The sequence below is a fragment of the Columba livia genome, chromosome 3, assembly GCF_036013475.1.
Source record: "Columba livia isolate bColLiv1 breed racing homer chromosome 3, bColLiv1.pat.W.v2, whole genome shotgun sequence".
NCBI classification, from domain to species: domain Eukaryota; kingdom Metazoa; phylum Chordata; class Aves; order Columbiformes; family Columbidae; genus Columba; species Columba livia.
In genome coordinates, this window is record NC_088604.1 from 50,700,453 (window position 1) to 50,723,013 (window position 22,561).

General features: G+C 37.0%; 1 protein-coding gene across 13 annotated transcripts in view; it reads right to left on the reverse strand.

The window, feature by feature from the left end:
* The window catches only part of HS3ST5 (heparan sulfate-glucosamine 3-sulfotransferase 5), a 185,746-nt gene that overhangs the window by 146,642 nt on the left and 16,543 nt on the right, over nucleotides 1–22,561 (reverse strand). Inside the window, exon 1 of one of the 13 annotated variants that reach the window (XM_065056711.1) lies at nucleotides 7,366–7,440. The exons of the other annotated variants lie outside the window; for them this stretch is intronic. The gene's annotated coding sequence lies outside the window, so the exon portion shown is untranslated. Of the gene's footprint in view, nucleotides 1–7,365; nucleotides 7,441–22,561 lie in introns of those variants that run through there. 13 annotated transcript variants of the gene reach the window in all.

Genomic DNA, 22,561 nt, shown 5'->3' on the forward strand with positions numbered 1-22,561 from the left:
GCTCATGAGTTTTTAGAATTCCTTTAATCTGAGAAATTGTTTAAAATTTTGTTAAGACTCAAAATCAAATTGAAAATGTGAGAATAGAGAGTCTGCCAAAATAGACTCAGTTACTTGACAGTTCTACTGGACATTTCTGTCTGTGCAATATTCTGGTTTATTTAAAATTGATACTTAAAAAAAAAAAAAAAAAAAAAAAGAGATAAAACAAGGAAGGAGTTTGTTTCTTGGCTTTCCATCTTTTCACTTGGATATTCTATTTAAAGTCAGACATTTGAGTGAATTTGGAGATTTTTAAGGAGTTTTTTGACCTGCTGATACAGTGGTGGGAAAACCATTAACTAGGTGTGAGAAAAACATCATGTAGCCACAACACTGCAATTTTCCTCCCAAAAGCCTGTGAAAAGGCATAAAATAGGTCTATCAACACCTTTGCTGTTTTAGAAATGCTACCTTGGGAAGTGTTGCAAATTATGCTTAGGTCTCTGATATTTTTGTCATACAGATAAATACTTATTACAATCAAAATCAATTAAGTTAATTTTATTCATGGTTTTGGTGAAAATTAAGTGCAAATCTCAAGCAGAAAATAACTGGCATATTTCATGAAGTCCAAAATGGAAAATTTGGCTGATAATTACTCATAAAATGTAAAGAAGGGTGGCTGGTTTCACACAAATACTTTCTTGCATTCATTACTTATGTGAAACTCCAGCTAATTAAATGTTAGATAAATATTAGAATAACTAAATATTGTTTGCATTTGTATTCCAGTCACAGAAACCTAGAGCAATCTTCCATGTCCTGGACACTGGTACTAATGTATTTATAAAGTAAATATTTAAGAAAAAAAATCAGGCTTTATGGTGTTTTGCTGTAACAAAGCAAACATATTACAGATGCTTTACTCGCTGCAAAGAGCTAATTAATTAATTCACCATTGGAACTGCTCTGGTCCTTACCCAACAGTAAGGTCACCTTTCTTATCTGACTGAAGTTCTGAAATGGAAAAGGAAGCCAAACTGTATATAATCACTTTGGGTCAAATAATTCTCCAAGATTGAAGAAAACTTGCTGAAGCACACCAAGCACAGAAGTACATTTTCAGATGATTCTTTTAGCTTTTTCCACAGAGGAAACACACTGAGGGAACAGTGACTTTTTTTCTCTTGCCTTTCCAACCGAGTAAGCTAAGACTGAATTTCTTGAATGCAGAAGAGAGCAACTCTTTCTCATCCTCCAAGAGGGAAACTTCTCAGCCATCAGCACTGAAATCCTATTTTAAAGATGAAAGTTATAGAAAGAGGGTTTTTGAAGTCATGCTGCCTCAGGCACAGAGATCTTCTATAGATTTGAGTTGTAGGTGTGTACAGGAGATGAAATTATCTGAACTGCACCTAGCCTATATGGCTAAGATGCACACAGTGGATGTGCAGCTAAAGTACCTGTTGTTTTTTTGACTCCCTTTTGGGCTTAATCTGGTGTCCCTACTCTGTTATTTCATGCAACTATTTGTACTGGAGCAGGGTCTGAAAAATAGGTCATTATAGTATTTTATAAGCTCTTTTGCTCTTATTTTGGGTAATTTGAATTGCTGTCTAAATATGAAGAAAACCCAGAACAGGAAGCAAACACCTTTTTTTTTCAACAACTTCACTGTTATATGAAAAGGGATGAAAGCAGGGGAACAGAGGGACACTAATCTCACCAACTATTTTATTTCTGTGTGTGTAATAGCTGGAAGGGGCAATCATTCAGTGAAGCATTTGTACCTTTTCAGAAAAGAAGTGACTCAATTGTAAGTAATCTCATAGTAGACACCTTAGTGTCAGTGTGGACATTTGATTGCTATCAAATAGAAGAAGAGCAATTACAGTAGCCAGGATAAACTCAGCACCAATATAGTTCTAAATGCAACTTAATCAGTACCTAATCTGTGCTGCTAAGATATTTCAGTCCTACTCCTTCTATAATCTTCTCTTTCAAAAAAGGAGCAGTACGAATGAGTATCTGATTCACCAGGATTCCTAGCTAAGTGATTGCCTGAGATGGTGACTCAGATTAGAAATCTGACTCAGAGGAGCTGTTGGAACATTGCTCTCCCTCTTCCACTGACTGTAGATCAGCTTGCTGGTGACTGAAATTAGCCTTTGTTTAATACTTCCTAAAATGACTGGTTGCATGTGGGACTCGCTCTTATTCTTACACACATTTTAGATGAGTCATGTTTACTAAGTACTAACCAAAGGAGACAGAACTAGTCCACAACTCAGCCACAAAGCCCTGTTTGTTTTTGCTACTTTTTCAACTTTGGCCTGAGGTTCTGCTCCCACTGCAGACCTAACAGCATAATTCATACAACTGCTTCCTAATCCACTGCCAATAAAACCAGTTTAGTTCGGACTAGCAGTTAAGCTGTTTAAATAGCCTGTTTCACTCTGCCTTGGAAGCTGGTGAGGGACTTCTCACACACATGCCACTTGGCAGGGCAGTGACAAACATGGAGCAGCAAGGGCTGCTAAGTTTTCACCACTGTACCAGGAAGAACCTGGCCACTGTCTCATTTCCCTGCGGCCTAAAGGTTCCAGCACCACAGAGATAACAGAAAAAGAAAGAAAACAAACAAACAAAAAGTTCCTATTGTGATGGAAAAATCCCAAGCTCCTTTTACCTCAGACTATCTTTTATTCACCATATTCTTGCTCAGCAAGGAACAACAAAAACCAGAAAGCTCTCTCCTCTTGTGATTTGTTCTCATTAGAGTTTGGTCTCCTGGGTAATTAAAGGGCCTCAGGTGACAGTCAGAACCTTGTTTGCAATAACTTGTCTTGTTTTGGTCAGTTCCTCAGCTCTTCTAGCCAACAGTGACACAGCAGATACCTCTTTCCAATGCTATTCTACAGTACAACAAAATTAGAGGTAATTAAACCTTCCCGTTGAATCAGTGTAAATGGCATGGCATGTCTCTAGTTCCTGTCATTTTCATTGCCTAAAGAAACCTTCAATATGTGCAGGAACTTGCTCCTCTCTCTTTGGACCCTGGTTTGCAGCAGTGATGGTGTGGGTTATTCTCTTTGACCTAGATGACACAGCACTTGACAGTTATCAGTAACCTAGCACGATAACAGTGTAATAAATTTCTCCTGATGTGTTGCTGCCTACGAAACTATTAACTCAGAGAGACAATGTAAGGTAAAAGAACAGGGCAGCAAGCTATGAGGAATCTCCAGGACAATGCATGTGACGTTAGTTGGTTTTGTATTAGAAATCCCCCAAAGGAATTTTGCAATATTTAGTAATAAGAACAAACAGCATTAAGGTTGTGGCAGAAGATGAGATTTTTTTTTTCCACACATCTCATAATAAAATCTATGAAACACAATGGAATGAGATCTCATTTGTGTTTTACTAAGCCATACTATCACACTGAGTTTGTGATCCATCTCATGCTGTGGTCCACCAAAAGCTTAGTAACTTCATACTGAAATGCATGAACCTAGAAAAAACCTCAGGTCAGCTGGAATAGTGTCATGTTTCTGTCCCACAGAACCATATCTCTTACTTTAGCCTGAATCATTTTTATAGATTTAAAGTAGAAAGCAGTGAAATGGTTGTGCTGGAGTAATTGAGGAGACAGTGTAATCTGGTGGAAGAAAGAGTCCAAGCAGCTGGACTGCTAGCTTACTGTCTTGTTACAGAAGGCCTGTAAATAAGTTAAAAGTAGGGAGGTTATTTCACCAGCAAAGATATTTGTTGGACTGCCATAGTAAAGGCAGTTATTGTGACAACTTCATGCACAGGAAATCCTGGTATAATTATATTTCCAGTAGGGCATTATGCCAACAGGGTACAAGTCATGATCCCCCTGAGCACAGCAGAACAGCTTTGCCACACTTCAAAGAATGGGGAAGGCTTGGTGAGCTATAAAAATATTCCTTTCTAAGGGCTTGTCTGAACACAGATGCTTTTACTTACAAGTCTTATAGATATAACTCCCCATGTAAATGTACTTATGGTGTAGTAAGAATGGTTGTTTTGGGGTTTTCTTGCAGTTTTGTATTTTCTGTTTAAATTGGGAAAAAAAAAAAACAAAAAACAAACACAAAACAAAGACTTCAAAATATTAAAATGAGGACATTTAAAATTTGAATTTAGACTTACAGACTTATATAACTTAAAACTCTGCCCTTGCTTACACTGCTTTACTTTCCCTGAGCTGACAAGACCATAATGTTCAGCAACTCTACTGTGTTCTGACTCCAGTGAAAGCTGGTGGACTCAAAATGGTGTGAGAAATATGTTGCTGTGAGGGATGCTGACCCACCTTTTCTCTAGTGCACAGAACCAGGTATTGCCTGGATGGAATAAAATTAATGTATTGAATATGCAAATCCTACTAAATTCTGGAATTAAATACCTTAAAGAATTAAACATGGCAGTTTCCTGATAAGTAATTGACTTTCTCTCACCCACTGAAAAAGAATAGATAAAAGCTCTGTATAACATATATCTGGTTACCTCCAGGTCATACATAGTGACAAAACACAATATGCCAGAAATTATTTAGTAGTTTCATGCTGTTTGGGAGAAGTGAAGAGGGGAAGTCATAAAATTTTGGCATGCATTCAGCTAGACAGGACATCTTTACTGAATATACATATCTGATAAGTGATGACTCAGGAGACCAGCATAAATTGGCTGTATAGCAGAAAAGGTCTTCAACAAAAGGTCAAATGAACTTGTTCCAAAGACCACATTGGGATATTTTTATGTGGTCATTTAAGAAAAAAGTTGTTCATTGAAGGTGATTCATAAGGTTATCAAAAAGCAAGAATATAAGGGATCATTCTTACTAAGGGCAAAAGGTCTTCTCCACATTTACAAGGGTTTGCTGAAAAAGCTTTACGCTACGGTTACATTGGTAAATCCTAACCACGGAGACAGAACAACATCAAAGGATTTTCATTCCAGGAATAGAACAAGCTGTACTTGCAAAAAGACTTTTTTGCTGTTTTAGAAGAATTTCTGCATCCAGGGAGTTGCTATCATACTTACGTCAGTCATGATGGTGAAAATATCTCACCCCTCCCCAGCCCAGCTCTGTCAGCAAATCGCTTAAGAAACTGTCAGAGACTTTTTTTAAGGTCTGCTTGTTTTAGAAAGACACATTGGAAATTATTTCAGCTTTGTTCTATTAGACTTTCTTTGAAAGATATCATGATAAATTATACTTTAGATTTTAAGCAATTCTTCCTTCTGTCCTTCTGCTTTATCCTGTAACTATTTTCCCCACCCTCTCTATAACAGTGTACTGTTTCTGAATGTAGGGTTCATTTGTGGGAAAAGAGACAAATTACAATGATGTTCAACATTGTACAAGAAAGCAAATCATATCCTGAACTACATCAAAAGAAGCATGGACAGCAGGTCAAGGGATGTGATTCACCTGTTTACTCTGCTCTTGTGAGACCTCACCTGAAGCACTGTATCCAGCTCTGGGGCCTACAACATAAGAGGGGCATGGACCTGTTGGAGTGAGTCCAGACAAGGACCATGAAGATAATAAGAGGGCTGGAGCGCTACAAAGAAAGGCTGAGAGTTGAGGTTGTTCAGCCTGGAGAAGAGAAGGCTCTGAGAAGACCTTATTGTGGCCTTTCAGTATATAAAGGGGGCGTATAAGAAAGATGGAGAAAGACTTTTTACTAGGCCCTGTAGTGACAGGACAAGGGACAATAGCTTTAAATTGAAAGAAGGTAGATTTAGATTGGACATAATGGAGAAATTCTTTACTCTGTGGTTGATGAGACACAGGAACAAGCTGCCCAGAGAAGCTATGGACACCTCATCCCTGGAAGTGTTTAAAGGCAGGCTGGACAGGGATTTGAACAACCTGGTCTAGTAGAAGGTGTCCCTGCCCATGGTGGGGGGTTGGACTTGATAATCCTGAAAGGTTCCTTCCAGACAAATCAAAGAGAAAAAATGTATTCTCAAAGTAAGGTTTACATGATAAAAATGAATTGTATACCAACTCTGTACAGGAGTGGATGGCATTAATTAATTTTAATCACTAAATTGAGATTCCTAATTTGAGTAAATATAAACACAACAATAAGAGGTTTATATTTGATCTAGTCTCTCTAGGTTTTCTTTGTAGTTAGTGGAAAGAAATAGGTGCTTGTATGGCATGTTTCATCCACTCTTAAAGTAGGCATTTGAAACAGGTCAAATGAATCATACCCTAAAAATGCCTCTTTCTTTTCTTCAACTATAAAGGCCATCTAACTGAAATACTGTAGATGTTGAAAGTAAGGTGACATGAATCCCAGTCCTACTGTACATAACCATCACAAGATAAAAAGTAACAATAAATGGAAAGTCAGTCTTCCTGGTGGAGACTGAGAAGGTAATCTGAGCAAGTTTTATAAATCCATCTATGAGAACTAAGCCTCAGTTGATAACCACAATTGTCTATAAGAACTGAGGCTTCCTTTTTTTTTTTTAACTCACAACTGCTTACTAAAAAATGGAAGAAGGCAAACACAAAGATTTTCTTTTGCTTGCTTACTGACCAACCATGATTCAGAACATATTCAATGTGCAGAAATATATTGATTTTTCGGAGGAAAAAAAAAAGTGGAAAACATCAAAAGAAAAAAATAATATTACATATTAAGCCCTTGCCATCTATTTACCTAAGCAGCTACAAGCACTTTTCCAATTATCTTCAGCTCAAAGAATAGGGCTGATAACTTAAATTAATACCTTGCAACAAAACAGGGCTCCCATATTGGCTCTAACCATCTTCCAAATAGATTTTTATAGGCTGATATTCTAAATGGTACATCTTTCAGAGAGGAAAATAAGATTTCAAGGAAGAAGAGAAAGGGAGAAGAAGCTGCCAGACATAGTAGAGCGAGCATTTAGGCACAGGTAGATATTGCACCTTTCATGAAACGGAGGAATCAGGGGACCCAGCATGGTTGACGATGGAGACCCAAAGCTCTAGGTACATGAGAAGGGGTATGATGAATCTTGATGTGAGGAAAGCAGGAGAACAGAGACACACGGGGTAAAAAAAAAAAAAATGGAGTACTAGTATAGGGAAAGAGGGTCTAGGAAGAAAATGGGGAACAGAATGCAGAATGTATAGGGAATTACATCAAACAATGAAAAGTGGAAACCTGGGATGGGAAGTAATGAGAAGCAAAGTGCAATCAATGCCTACAGGGAAACAAAATGAACAAACAAAAATTGATGAGTGGACTACAAGAGTCTCTGAAACAGAAAGGAGAAGGTCAGTATACAGGACTCATATGGGCTAGGGACAGAACATGACCAAGTCAATAGTAGAAGTGCTTTACAAACCAGTACAGTCTGAGGAAGAAATAGACTTTTTCTGTCTTGGCTCAGTTTCCATAGGATACATCTTCTGTTAAGTCTCTAGAGGGATATCAAGAGGTTAATTTAACTTTAGTGTATTTACCTTTACAAATCTTAATAAACACCATGCAGTTAAACAACATGTTTCTTAAGAAGACTGGTGACAATGCAAGCAGTTGGGCATTTTTTTCTCAGGACAGTTGAACAAGTTTTTGTATTTTTTAAGAGGATCTGTGAGAGTCTAATAAAATCCCACCTATCATCAATGTCAACTGCAGTGTCCTCTCAGTAGCTAAGGTGGTTATTTAAGTGGACATAAAATATGCTGGGCCAACCTCAGTAGATTAGAATTTCAGCTTCAGTTTAAAGACTGGTGATTCTCATGTGAAAATTTATTCATATTATGTTATAAAAAAGCCTGTCACAAATTATTAATTGTGGGTCTAATTCTCAGTTGAGGTCTTCCCACTGAGTTCAGTGAGTAACTATGTAATACTTGACACATATTGCTTCATCTAATATGATGTAGTTCTTTGCAACCATAAACTTTTTTTGCTTAAGGCATGTAAATAAGTATTTTATAATCACTTTACAACACAAACTTTGCATCATCTACAGATTAAACTGAGGTCACATTCTAAAATGGAATAATTTAAATTTTATTGTGATCAGTTTAAAAAGACTTTGTTTGTTATTTTTCCCAAGTAACAGCCAAAGATACTCACTACGGCTTCTGAAAGCCAAGCTGCGTTCTTTCCTTTTCACATATCATCGCCAGTAATAAAGATTCTGAAGGCAGTATTAAACCCTAAGATAATGATGGGCCACCCCACTGTCTTTAGATTAAACCTGCAATGCAATTACATAGATGCAATTGGCAGGAACTTAAGTAAATAGTTCTGCTAGGGGAAAAAAAAAAATAAAAATAAGAAGAGGTAGACTCAACACACTCTATATTACCTAAATTGGTCTATAGTATTACCAGAATTAAGATAAGCCTAGATTTTAAATTCTTCAGATGTTTTCTTTAATTATTAAGGCTTCTTTATTGCACTATCAATGTTAAATTTAATTGTCTACAGTCACATGGAAATAATTTCCATAAGAATTTCATTTTCCAGAAATAAATGCATCTATCCATACATATGTTCATGATCTATAAGGAGCCTGAAAATTCATTGTGAAATTTCTGTTCTTTTGTGCAATTATTGTGATACAAAGAAATTAACTACCAATTTTAAGCACCAATTTAAAGAGCCTAAATTATCAGTTTCTGCGGAAATGCCCTCAAATAAACCAATAAAGGAAAAGAAAAATTTTGTTTCCTAACAACTCAGCACTAGAAAAAATGTTAATCTGTCATTTTTTTTTCACATAGAAAAGTGAGGAAAAACCATAGCTTTCTGGTACTCTACAAAAAAGTACACTGAATTGGATAAAACTATTGAGCACAACCTATAGTTCACTCCCCACCCTCCCCTTCCTAAAAAGAGCTTCTGTCTAAATTTATCTGTCCAATCAACACTGTGAGGTGTGTGTGAAGAATCCAGTCCAAGAGAAAGGGTAACTCCAGATTTCAGGACAAGAAAGGACGGAAGACAGAAAGCATTAGGAGACAGGAGACAAAAATCTCTTTGACACATGTGGCTTCTGCATGGCACTGAGGATGAGGGCATGAAACAAAGCAGGCATCCCTGCAGAGTTTATATAACCTCATTTTCAAAGTCATTGAGCCCACACATCTCCCATTTATCTTATCAGAGCAACACCACTGCAAGTGAAGCCATAGGATTAGGATATGTCCTGATTCCTTGTGTTCAAAACACTGTCCATGACACAGACCCCTGCCTCTCTCTCTATAAATGGCTGGGCCATTTCCACCTGAATTAGCATCTTTACGGCCTTTAGGAAATCCAGAGGCACAATGACCCTGAAGTATAATTTCAGAAAGAAAAGTTTTGTAACCTGTTGCTAAGGCAGTTGTTTACTTCCGTGGACTTAAACATTATTTTGCTGCTGAAGATTTCACTAGGTACACAGAGGTATTAACTAAAGCTGGCAGGAAACAAGAAGGAGAATAACAGAGATGTTAAATTCCAAATGGCTGTACAAGACACAAGAGTTTGAGAGGTGCTTTTGTTTTTTCCAACCAGGCTCTTCTATTTTGCATTTCACACCTTATTGCAGCTCCTCCTAATAAAGTATTGTGTTTGTGGGCTATCCAAAGTCATTAGGAAATATCAAATGAACACATTACAATGTCCACTTTACAAAATGAACCACTGAGCCAAACACAAGTTTATTTATAGTGGTGGGGGAGACATCGATCTAATACTTTAATAATCTTCTCTTACCTGTGGCTGATAAAACCTAGTGATATCTCCCATCTATTTTTAATATTTAACACTAAAAAGAAAAAGATCCAAGAGTAAGTAATCAGAGAAATTTGAGAAACTAAATTAAAAGGTTGACATGCCAAAGACATGTGTTTGGACACAACACTTCAAGTAATATTTGTGTCATCATAAACTAGCAGTCACACAGTCATGTAATATGGTCACTGTCTCTTGATATGCAAGGCAGAAATTGAAAAAACATGTCAAAAGATATCAAAACCATTTTATTTATTTAGCTATTTATTTACTTTATTTTGTGGACAAACTACAAACTTCCATAGTTCAATAATGAAAGGAATAACTTTTGACTTTTAGGCTGGCACCTTGGTGATCAAAGTGAGCTTTTCCTTAATATTTTGGTTATCTCTTGGCAGATTTAGATTGAAATCTCAAAAACTACTTCATGCATTCAGAAAGAACCAGAAGTATTCTCCTTATTCTTAAAGTCTGCATTTGGGTGGAGATGTCCATGTGTAGAAGTTTACTTCCTATCTTTGTGGGTTTTTGAGATGCTATCCAATATTGTGGGGACAAAAAAAAAAAAAAAAAAGAGGGAAAAGGGAAAAAGGGAATTGAGGGGCGATATTACTTTGGGGAGGGGGGTGGAAGTTAGTGAGTTCCTGCAGGCAAACAAGCTGTTAGCTCACAGCAGAGTGACCTGAGAGAGGCAGCAGCTCCCAGCCCCTGCTGAGTTTCTCTGGAGCAGGCAGCCTCACACTGCGACAAATTATCACTCTATGAATAACATCGTTAAGCAAACTCAAAGGGAAAAAATAAATTGCCAGCCAAAAAGCATCTATTTGCCTAAAAGAAGTAGCATCATGTACCACCTCATGACGGTTTCTGTATCCACTAGGAAAAGTTTTCTTAAAAAAAATTCAAGACTCATCTACTTAAAATTAGGATGAACTGAGGCAATATATTCAATTTTGTCTAATATCTTAGAATGCTCTTTAAGATACTCTGTCATAGCTAAGTCCAAAAGAGTACATAATAAAAGCATATACAATTGTGTTTGCTTCAAATTAAGTACCTTCATAATGCATTTGTAGAATGCATAAATGTCTCTTCCAGCTTTTAGTTATTCAGACTAATACACAATATTCCACTACTGTTACTGAATACATAATGTAATACAATGATCACAGTTATCACTAAAGCAACTTGCAAAATTCTTAAAGACTTGGCATAATTCAAAAAAGAAAGTGAATTTCTTTTATGAAACCTTCAAAGCTGTAGACAAACTTTGTTTTTTTTTTCATATCTTCATAAGACATTCGTTTATAGTGCTTTCTTTATGATAACAAAGTAATTTCATGTGGGGTCTTATGATGTTTTTCCAGTTCATGATCATTTGCTTCATTGTCAATGAATACACCCAGTTTTTCTTAATGAACAGTCACATACTTACAGAGACTTTAGGAACTGGGACACTTACAGTACATGGCATGATAGCAAAGTAAGCCTATAAAAGTTCTAGAAAGTGATGCTCTCTTCAGTGCTTATTTACAAATGTTTCTGTTACTGTAAATTTTAAAAAGACTGTTTGAAATTAATTGGTGTTACAGTGTTATAAACTAATAGTTAGGCCACCTAGAAATGTTGACTGTCCTTTCCTGTTCTGGCCTGAAAAAGATAGCCTGGCCCATAGCCCTGTCAGTCACCTACCACAGCCTCTATATCAAGAGTGAAGATTTAAAAATTAAAGGAAAAATGCTCAAAACTAAATAGGGTCAAACATGGGTTATAAACCAGAAAAATCTAACCATCACAGCCCATTTCCTATACATGGTGGTAGCATATGACCCAGATAATTATATTCTTATCTAAACAGACGGGAGAGGAGTGAGGTGTGTCAAAGTGCTGGAACCAGTCCTTTTGAATCTTATACCTTGTGACAGGCATCACTAAATTGTGCAGCTGGCTTCGGACCCACCAGGGACTCCGGCAGAGTCAGATTCCGGTGTCAGAGTCATGCTCTGGTAGATTATTTGTTGTGTCAGTCATACAGGCTCTGTGACCTGAATGAGAGGCCCCCATGCAGCCACCACACCACTGTGCACCCCAGCTTCCCTGTGCGGGGTCTTCTGCATCAGGGCTCTGCACAGCCTGCACTGCTCCATGTCAGACCCTTCGCAGTAATTACTCCTGCCAGGAGGCTGGAACTTTTGAAAGACTCAGTAACAATATTGAGGCTGGATGACATAAGGTCCTTATGTCTATGTTGGAGGAAAGTATTTCTCCCTCTGTTGCTATCCTGACAGTGTGAGGCTAGAGCAAGATAAAGATCCATGACACTTGCACTGAATGAATGACCCTTCCAAACGACAACACACCATTTTTTTTTGGCTTTTTTGAGACTGAGCATCACTTTGGGGACTTTCAGTCGGTAGTTACAACCAATGGGTAATAATGATTTGTAATGTACCACAGTGTGTCAAAACCCTGATATTATAAAAAGGCACAGCATCATCAGGGATCATGACAGTATTAAAACTTTTGGACAAATGTCAGAAGAGTTTGGGGAGACCATGTGTAGGGGCAGGGGTCTCTCCTTGCCCCACAAACCCTCCAGCCTGCGGATAACCCTGCCTTGCTGTAGGCTAGGACTGGAGTAGGCTGCAGCATGATGTGGCATCAGGCCCTCTGTTTTTCTTCCAGCCATCAGGGATTTACACTTGCTTACCTCATGGCAAAAAACCTACTATCAGCCTGGACAAATACTATTCTACCTTTCTGAGTGATTTTATTTCATACTCACTTTCATTCTCCAAAGAGAGACGCAATTAGCTTGTGGTGAGCTGTGCTGCCCTGCTACATAATGGCCTCCTACCTTTCTTACCTTACCCTTTTTTCTTATATCATGGCTTTATCTTCAAACCCTTTCTCCCAGCAAGATTCTGTCCTCAAATCACTGTCTCCTCAGAGTGCTCTGTGAAGGGGAGGTGACAGACAAGGACCAAGCTATCTAATTGTCTGTGCTAAAGCAGATGAGGCACTGACACTCTCTAGGATTACACAATGCTGATTTAACACTAGCTCTTGCCATTTGGAGACTGACTCAGATAAAATGAGTGTTTTGGTACCTCTGAAAATCCAGGTGCCAATGGGCTGGCAGACTGTTGCCAGGAACGTTTTTTTCAGATCTCTCTGTGATAAATGATCCTTCCGGCTCCAGTATGACCAGAAAGGCTACAGCAACCTGGGCTGATTAAAGCACGGCAGCGCAGCAGGATGGAGGAACCAGATCTCCTACAGAGACCGGATGAGATCTCCCAGACAAAGCCTTTTCAGAATTAGGAAGAAGACAAGGCCTTGGCCTCTGTTTCCAGGTTGTCTCCAGTTATCTTGATTTGAGTGACTATGTAATTCAGAAATACGTAGTATACCCACTGTTTGGCCATTCATAGTCTGCGACATATCAGAAGCACCTTCTCAAAATCGCATCATGAGAACCAAATCCATGTGAATCTTTCACTTCTTCTGCTAAAGACCCTCAGGTCCTTCCACGAATTTCTTCTTCTTACTCACACCACAGAAAATGACTCAATAACTTTGAATATATTGATATTCAGCATCTCTTACAGTTGGATTACTGAGTATTTATATTTTGTATGATAGAGTAGGAGAGAGAGAACTGGTTCATTGTGGGCATACTTAGCCTTTGTTATCTGCTAAAACACAAGATGATACACATCTCTAGTGTTGTATTTTTAGTTCCAGCTCTATTTATACAATGATATTGTTGGATTTTAAAACTGTACATTTGCTGTTATGGATTGCATCATGCAGTTTCTGCATTGCACTGGGGTAATTCTCAGTTAGATTATCCAAGTGGGAGGTGTGGGAATCAAGCAGAACGCAGGGACTGCAGCAGCAGCAGTGTTTCAGAGGGAGCAGCAGATGCTCTGATCTGCACAGGCCAGCTGTGCCATTCAACAGAAAAGAAAGAGTGTGCAATGCCCTGTCTCCCTCCAAGTCCAGAGTGCCACTCTAACGACCCTGGGCACATCTGTGCTCAAGGACTCTGATTGCTCCTGTCCTCTCAGGGGTCAGGAAGGTTACAGGAATCTTCAAATGCATCTTGTTTCATATTTATGTGATAACATTGCCATGTTACTGTACCATATGAACCACCCATGTCTCATTTAAATCTTGGTCTTTCACATGAAGTTGAATTTACCATGAAAGGTGTGATATGCTGCCACAGGTAAGCATTGCTCTGAAGAGCCAACCTTAGTTTCTTGTGACGCAGTAAAATTTCTACATTTATTTTTCCTCAAAGTTGAAAAGGCTTCATAAAATTAAACTGCAATAAGAAATGCAGTCTTTTCTTGAGGGTAATGTATATGTGATAATATATTTGCTGTGAGTCTAAATAAATAACAATCTTTTAATTTGAAATTTTAGAGAAACTATGTAGAATATTAATTAATCAACCTGGAACATAGCCAGGACATCAGAGTTTAACTTCCTTGCTCTTGTAAAAAGTACCATAGTGTATTTTTCCTGTTATATGAGAGGCTGAGGATATTGCAGAATAATGCCCATATGAATACAAAACAAAGTGTCATACTAAAGCATTATTCCATTAGTTCCTTATAAGAGTAAAAAACACAAACAAACAGAAAACCCCTAATGAAGCACCACTAGAAACAATTGCTTGGAAGATCTTGGTTTATTTTCATTCTCTAATTGCGTCAAAGTTGAGTAACAATTGGGAATTGATAATGTAATTCATAAAATAAAAAGTTCATTTCAAACTAAGAACTTCTGGTAGTGAAAAAGACTTATACAGTAGCTATTTCTAACACAATGTACATGGAAACAAGGGAATTAAACATAATTATTGAAAACAGGTGTTGCTAAGACTTTTATGTACTCTAGTAAAGCATATAATACAATAAATGAATCAATCTATATTTTGAAAAATTAAACTACCATTTTAGTAGTATATATTACATAACCACAAGCCTATCCACTCATGTATTTTCTGAGTTGGTTGCTACTTCATGAATTAGAGAGGTATCATTGTATTCTGCCAACACACACAGACCACTAGAAGTTCTTCATTTCAATAAGCAGTGTTGTCAAATTATTTATGTTGCTTGTTTGTTTTGTTTTATGAAAGAAAAATTGATTATTTTATTTTGGTTTTAAACATGAGAAATTTTCTTGAATAAATCATATTCTGGACCGGAACATTTGAATAGCTAGCATGTTGCTTCAGAAGATTTTTTAATATGTATGTATAAAAGAATCCAGCCATCTTTTCTACCTCCTCCCTTTTTTTTTACTTTTTTCTTTTTTTTCCTTTGGACTTTTCATACCTATATCTCAGAATTTCAAGCTGAACAGCAAAAATGAGTTAATATCCTAACATTCAGTTGAGCTTCAGTTCTGAAGTATGAAAATGGACTAATGATAACCTGTTTCTTCTTCAGGACTGAGGAAAATGAATAATAAGTAGTGACTTTTGCAAATTACGACAATGAACATTAGAAAGAAGCCAATGAGAAAATCAGGATTCCTGTCCTCAAAATAAGGCCTTGACAACATGAAGTGAATGAGGCATAGGTTCACTCAGTAAACAATAAAAAGAAAAAAAAAATATTGAAATGTTCATTAGAGAGCCCATCCTGATAATCGTATCAAATGAGTCAAGATTCTTTTAGAAAAAGTACTATGCGCTCTTGTAATTGAAGTCTGAATCATAATGCATCCATATAAGGGGGCTGAAAACAAAGTGTCCTGTTTGTAATGCTTCCTAACAATTCAGCTCTTGATTTCAAAACCTTCTTAGTATTTTTAAGTGTTTGCCATTTGTTATATGGCATCTTGGTTAAAAGGCAAGTTACCAGTTTGACGTCATGATCCCTGATTTTGGTTTCTTCTGGTTTTGGATGACTAAATAAGGTTTTCCAAACTGAACAAGTAAAAGCAGAGGCTATTTCTGAAATCTGTTCTCCTTTTATACAGACAAGCTGTTAGTACAACCAACAATTACATACATTCCCCATCATTGTAAGATTGTGTAAGATTACACAATACAAAAAGGATTATTAAAAGAGCCAAAATTAGTATACTAATGATTCAATTTGACAGTTTCATTATGTATAATGTGGATAAAACTGATAGAGAACTCCTTTTAAATTACCCCTGCCATGTTCTGAACAAGAGTGCTAAACCAACCTACAATACACTAGCTTATGTTCTTTTGTAATAAATTTATCATAATGGTGCATATGTAAGCAGTCATATATTTTTTTCCTTTTATACCAAATGTTCAGGACAGTATTTTGATCTAATTATATTTCATCTAATTATAGTTCATCATGGTTAAAATATCAGATTTAATGGTATGTCACGGATTAAAAGAATAATTTGATTTCTACACTGTTAATTAGAATTTACATTTACATGATTATGGAAAGTTATATATGAATTACAAAATTAATTCTTAATGTTTAAAAAATCCCTTCTGTCTGTCTCTAAGAGGTTCTGTAGACAAATTAAATTATTCAAAAATATGTTTAGATATTTAAAGTAAACTAATGGCTTTCTTGAGTGACTATGGTCTGTTACGGACATTATAAGGGTAAAAAACTAGTTTATACAAATTAGTCATTCACATGTGACAAACTCGGACATAAACATGGAGGAGCCCAGGGATTCTCTGGCTAGTTACCTCCCTCGTCTTTCTCTCCCAGTGCTCATCCACTGGCACTGAGACAGGATTTCCCATTCCCTGGGTGCAACCACACTGCAGTCCAGACAGAACCGAGAGTGTCTGAATGTGTGTGGGACAATCCAAATTCCAGGCTCCTAGTGGTGCAAAACCACGTGTCCCATCACACCATCATTTTACAGGCATGGAAAAACTGGCAAGGACTCCACAGCTAAGAAAAAGAATAGAGATATTTTCAGGATTTCCTAGGACATATGAATAAGGCCATTCCAATCCAGAAAGAAGATGTTAATAACTCTTTGGAAATGGACTATTCTGGCCTGCTGCAGACCCATAAATGATGAGTTTATGGTGTCTAGACAGCTGAAAATGTTGTGCTCTTGGTGGTTGGAGAGATAAGTCACTGACATGTGCTGCTCTGCATTCACAGCTGCCCTCAATATATGGCCAGAAAAAGATTTTTCACCTCTAACTTCTGAGCTGGAAAAATTATCAGGTCAGCTAGTTTAAATGCAGCTAGTACACACTTTCCATGCCAGAAAGAGTATGTATGTCAACAACATAATAGTGACAGTCACTTTGCAGGCTGCAGTCAGCTATAGGGGCAGTGGCATCTGACACTATGAACAGTGCAGGAATGTGCAAAATGCTGAAAAGACCCAGCATTCGTCTGTAGGGACTTCACTCCTTCTCAGTGACATAACCACTTGTTTACAGACTCTGTACAGGAAGCAAGAAAGTCCAGCAATTGTTACAGTGAGTGAGAAAGACTAGCAAAGGAAGGAAAGTGTATTTTATGCCTTTTTTTCCTTTAAATGCATGGCAGGTTAAGTTTCAACGGTAAATGACAGCCCACTGTCACGTGGGAATGCCACAGTGTGTAGCTGACTATGAGAAACACCCCCATACTTTCACTCATCACAAAAGCAATTTCATGTCTTTTCCTCCTTCTTATTTTTTCCTTCACAGATTCAAGTACCAACTTACTATGCAAACCTGTTTACTGCCAGGATTTAGCAGGAATGTCAGTTACTTGAGTACAATTGTAGAGAGTTATAAATATGCAAAGGAAATTAAAGTCTGAAGTTTTACAAAGCAAGGAAGGCCTCAGCTGGACCTCTGGCTGTCATGATCATTTTCTGAATTTAAGACCACAGAATAACAACCTAGTATAAACGACATCAAGAGAAGGAGAAAAATATTCACTTTACTAATCCTTTTATTTCCCTTAAAAAAAATAAAAAACAAAGAAATGCAGAATATCTCCTCTTTGTATTCCATGTCAATAGAATGAAAAATTACTTCCATCAGGCCAATATGCTTTTATTTGTTCTTCTATTGCACTGGACTACTCTGAATTCCTCCCAGAAAAGAAGACTCAAGGAAAAGCAAGGTGAAAACTTAATACAGTTAAAAAATCAAAAATTGGGAGGCATCTGGTTTGGGTCTTAATAGGATAAAATTGGAGTCCTTTAAATAGTACCGGTTCAAACACACTATCATGCTGGAAAAGCTCGGCTTTATATTAGACTTTCAGAAACCCTAGGCTGATAGAAAAACAGACTACAGGTGGAAAATATGTAAATAAGACTTTTCATCATGTAGTGACTGAACCACATATCAAAGCATGGAGAGGGCTAATTAGCTACTAAGGCAGCTGTTGAAGATTTTTCCTACCTGGGAATCTCAAAGGGATGTCTACACTGCACTCATGCTGGGAGCACAGCTTGTGTCATACTGGTTGATGTACAGGAGAGCTGCCACCGCAGAGAGCCTGCTGTCTTCCTGTGTTTTCACCCAAGGTGGGACCTATCTCAGATCACAGACATGGGGTGCAATGGGCAGAGAAAGGCCTGTTATCAAAGGTGGTTGTAATCACTGGTAGGGGGGATATTACAGTCTTAAGCTGGATGTACTGGTTGTACATTGAAACTCCCTTCCTGTTATGCCACAGGTTCTCTAGAGAAAGTAGTGACAATTATGCAGCTATCACTAGCAGATTGCAAATCTTATTTCTGTTCCTATGCCTCTCTTTTAACCCAGTCTCAAACTATGATTGGAAAATTATACTTAGTCAGTTAGTATCTACAGGTCCACCTAGACATACAAGCTAGTTTTGAACTAAAAGACTCACTGCCTATTCCTCTGAGTTGACACCTTGCCTTTTGTTAGCTCTTCCCAACATTCTCAGAGCATTTCCACCCTTTTCCTCCACCAGCATTTGCATATATATGACAGAGAAGGGTGCTTACCACTAGTCTTCCCCAGGTATCTGGGGACACACTTCTGAATTACAGATATGAACATTATTGTAGTTACACTCCCCCACATACTTCGCTTTTCAATGTAATCAAATCTAAAGACAGGATCAGATTCTTCCAAAAACTATGGATATAAACTGGAACACAGGAGGTTCTACTTAAATATGAGAAGAAACTTCTTTTCAGTGAGTGTGACAGAGCACTGGAGCAGGCTGCCCAGGGAGGTTGTGGAGTCTCCTTCTCTGGAGACATTCAAAACCCACCTGGATGCCTTCCTATGAAACCTCATCCAGGTGTTCTTGCTCCGGCAGGGGGATTGGACTAGATGATCTTTCAAGGTCCCTTCCAATCCCTAACATTTTGTGATTCTGTGAAGAAGACTATGCATCTTGCCCTGAACTTCACCGTTACCTATACATGGAATTACTGTTACTGATGCTGCAGAAGCTGTAATTAACTTTTTATATGATAGATTAGATCTTTAGATCTCAATGTCCTCCAAAAGGAAGGCAAAGTTTCTGTGTTTAGTGACAGCAATGCTATAGGATCATGCTCCTCTTACCATGCTGGGAATGAATATGCACCATTCTCTTTTTTACCCACTCTGTAACACAAGTAAATACTGTGGAGTACCCAGCTTCAATAGAAAAGCTTCAATTAGTTCTCTCATGTTAGAAGCAGGAAATACCTGAAGAGTCCTTAGGCTGGATATGGTAAAGCTTCTTTTTATATTTCCCCCCATGTTTTTCTTTAAAATATCTTTTAAAGTTCAGGTTGTGAAAGAATAGCCCCAAAAAAAGTCTTATTTATTTTGGAAATAATTATAATTTGGTCTAATTATGACATAACATCAAATAAAATTCATTTGTTCCGGTCACTGGTCACATATTCAACTGGTAGGTGTGTGAGCTGAGAGAGTTTTATGAAGTAGTGTCTGCCTTAGGAGAGAGAAGCCCATGGTTTCAATCATATTAAAAGACAACAGGAGCTGTTGACCATCTCTAGTACAGACATCTCTCTCCTACTAGTGGAGTAGCATCCTTTTTTACTGAATATATGAACACTTTCAGTCCCATTAGGTATCTTATGTCTCCTTATAAATTATTTGGAATAGCACATTTCAAAAAAACAAAAATGCACAGATATATAAAAGGGAGAAAAATAAATTCAGTAACTCAACTAGATGAAAACTTAATTTGCTCAAATGTGTATCCTACAGGAATGTACAAAGTAACGAGTTTTAATGATAGAAAAGTCTAAAAAGAATTATTCCAATTTATGCTTAAATATATAATTTTTAAAAGTAGTATTAAATATTAAGGTAGCAGTAGTTGAACATCTTTCCAAAACTCAATCCCTGTTGAAATTATATATATGCCTGTTCATGAATTGGTTTATATATGTAAAGAAAGTAAAAGATTGAAACATGCAACTAGGTATTTAATCTCACACTGGCACAGCCCATGGACATGCTCCTATGAAGAACACAGATGTGATAATATTCTGAATATATGATCAATTAAAAATGAAGAGCAGCTATTTTTGTAATTTCACATGAAGGAGCACCTTGTGCAGGTGCAGTTTGGAGACATCTTCACTTATTCCCCTGTTCTACCTCTGCACCGAATGTTGCAATAGCATTTGGTAATCTGTAGAATAATTAAACTAAAATATAAAACTTAGGGGAAAAAAACCAACCAAACAAAAAAGAATGTGGCAGAGAAATCAACTGTAATGGTTTCTGGAATGTATTTTATTATTTAATACCCTACTTATTTATCTGAAATGAATACAATGAAGAAGAGTAATTTTTCTTTTTAGGAATAATTCCTTAGCTCATACACTATTTAGTCATAAATCTAGTTCTGGAAAATTCAGTGAGGATACTAGAGAAATACTCTGGGTATGAGAGCAATTCAGAGATGACACTGAAAGTCATACCATGATTTTATGAATTTCTGTTACCAGGAAAATTATTTGAATGATGGGATACTGATTATTTTCAGATACTCTCTTTATTTAAACTATGTTGATGTCATATTTCTTCAAAAAGTCTCCTACAGCACAGAAGATCTTCCTCAATTAACTGTCAAAAAAAAAATGGGATGGCTTAGTTTAGTAGCAGGATTCAGGCAGTTAGAAATGAAGCCAGAATTCTTGTACATCACAAAGGCTAATTCAGGCCTAGTGCAGATACAAAGAGCTTTGCAATATGACTATTCACACTTAAAATTAGACTATGTCAGACAGTAAAATCTAAGTGCCAATCACTTTTTTTTTTTTTAAGTTTTCTTTGTCATGGTCACAGCTAGAGACTTATGCCTTTTTTATTTTTTTTTTTCAGCCAGATTTTCTGCTTTCACTCAAAAATAAAAGATAATACCTTCAGAGAAGCAGCAGAGAAATGCCAGTGCCACGTTCCAATAAAAAATAAAATGAGCTGACACAGATTCTAAGGTCAGAAGAAAACAATACCATCATTTAATCTGACCTTTTTCAAAACACAGAGCACAGAAAACTGGGAGGTAATAGTTGTAATAAAAGTTATTTTTACTAAGTTTACATATTTGTACAATGAAAGCTTTAATTTTCTCTCACTAGATAGGCTGCTAGCAGGATTTTTCCAAGGTTATCTGTTGATGTTGTTTTAAAGAAAAATAATGAGAGGAAGCTAACAAGAGAAAAAAGACTTCTATTTGAAATATGCTGACTGTGTATTATACAATGTCATTTGACTGCCTGTTTCAGATACAGACTCTCCCATTTTCTGTAAGCAATCCACAGGATAGCATTCTTCTTCAATGAAAAGCTGAAAATGCACATTAGGACACCCTTCATGCCAAATACAGAGGACAAGAGATCTCTTTCATTCCTTTGAATGTCCAGTATATTTCAAATAATTACAAAAATATATATAGAAATACATTTATTTATAAGTTTAGAGAAAAATCTTGCACTACATTCTTTTCAAAAAACTGGAGCTCAGCCAAATGTCACTGTAATGGCCCAATATATTTAAAGAAAGATTTATTTGGGTGATGGTTTTGGATTTAACTTTTTCAGTTTTCCACCCTGGAAATGTCAGTTTCCACATGCATTAAAAATATTCAAGTCTTTTGCTTTTTAATGATTAACATGATTGTGGAGTTTTCCTTAAAGGTAAAAGAGAAACCAATTTCCTTGAATTTTCCAGGTATTTACAGCAATGGGCCCATCTTGGAAATTTCAGTTCAGGGACATTTTCAGAAAATTATAACCCCTTCAAAAAAGAGTGTTGACTCCTTACATGTTATTAAACATAACTAAGGTAGTTAGAACCATCCCAATTATGATATTTTTTATGGCAGATGTCAACAAGTGGTGTTATTACATGCAGTGCCCCTGGTCTCTGTACATGTCCAAGTGTTCAGCTTTAGCGACTTCAGGCTCTGTGTATGGGAGTCATCTCCTTCCAGCATCTTTGTTTGAGTAACTAAGGAGTTTGTTAACAACTGCTGCATAAGAACTAGGTAGGAGCTTTGAGCTGTGTCTCCCAGAGACAGTGCTGGTTGATTTTTTTTTTTTTTTTAACCCAGGAGAGACATATATTCATTCAGGAACAAGTTACATGTGGAATGGATCTAGATTATCCAACATTAACTTACTTTCAGCTAGGGAAGTAACCACAAGGCTCCAAATAGTTTTAACTCCTCATAAGGAACAGTCACATCCATGTGCATTCTCTCTGTCTGCTTCCATGTGCAAGAGCTGTATACTTTATACCCAGCGACATGTTATATAAAATTTGAGAGGACTTGAGTTAATTAAAAAAGTTACTCAGGGTCTGTTCAATTTAT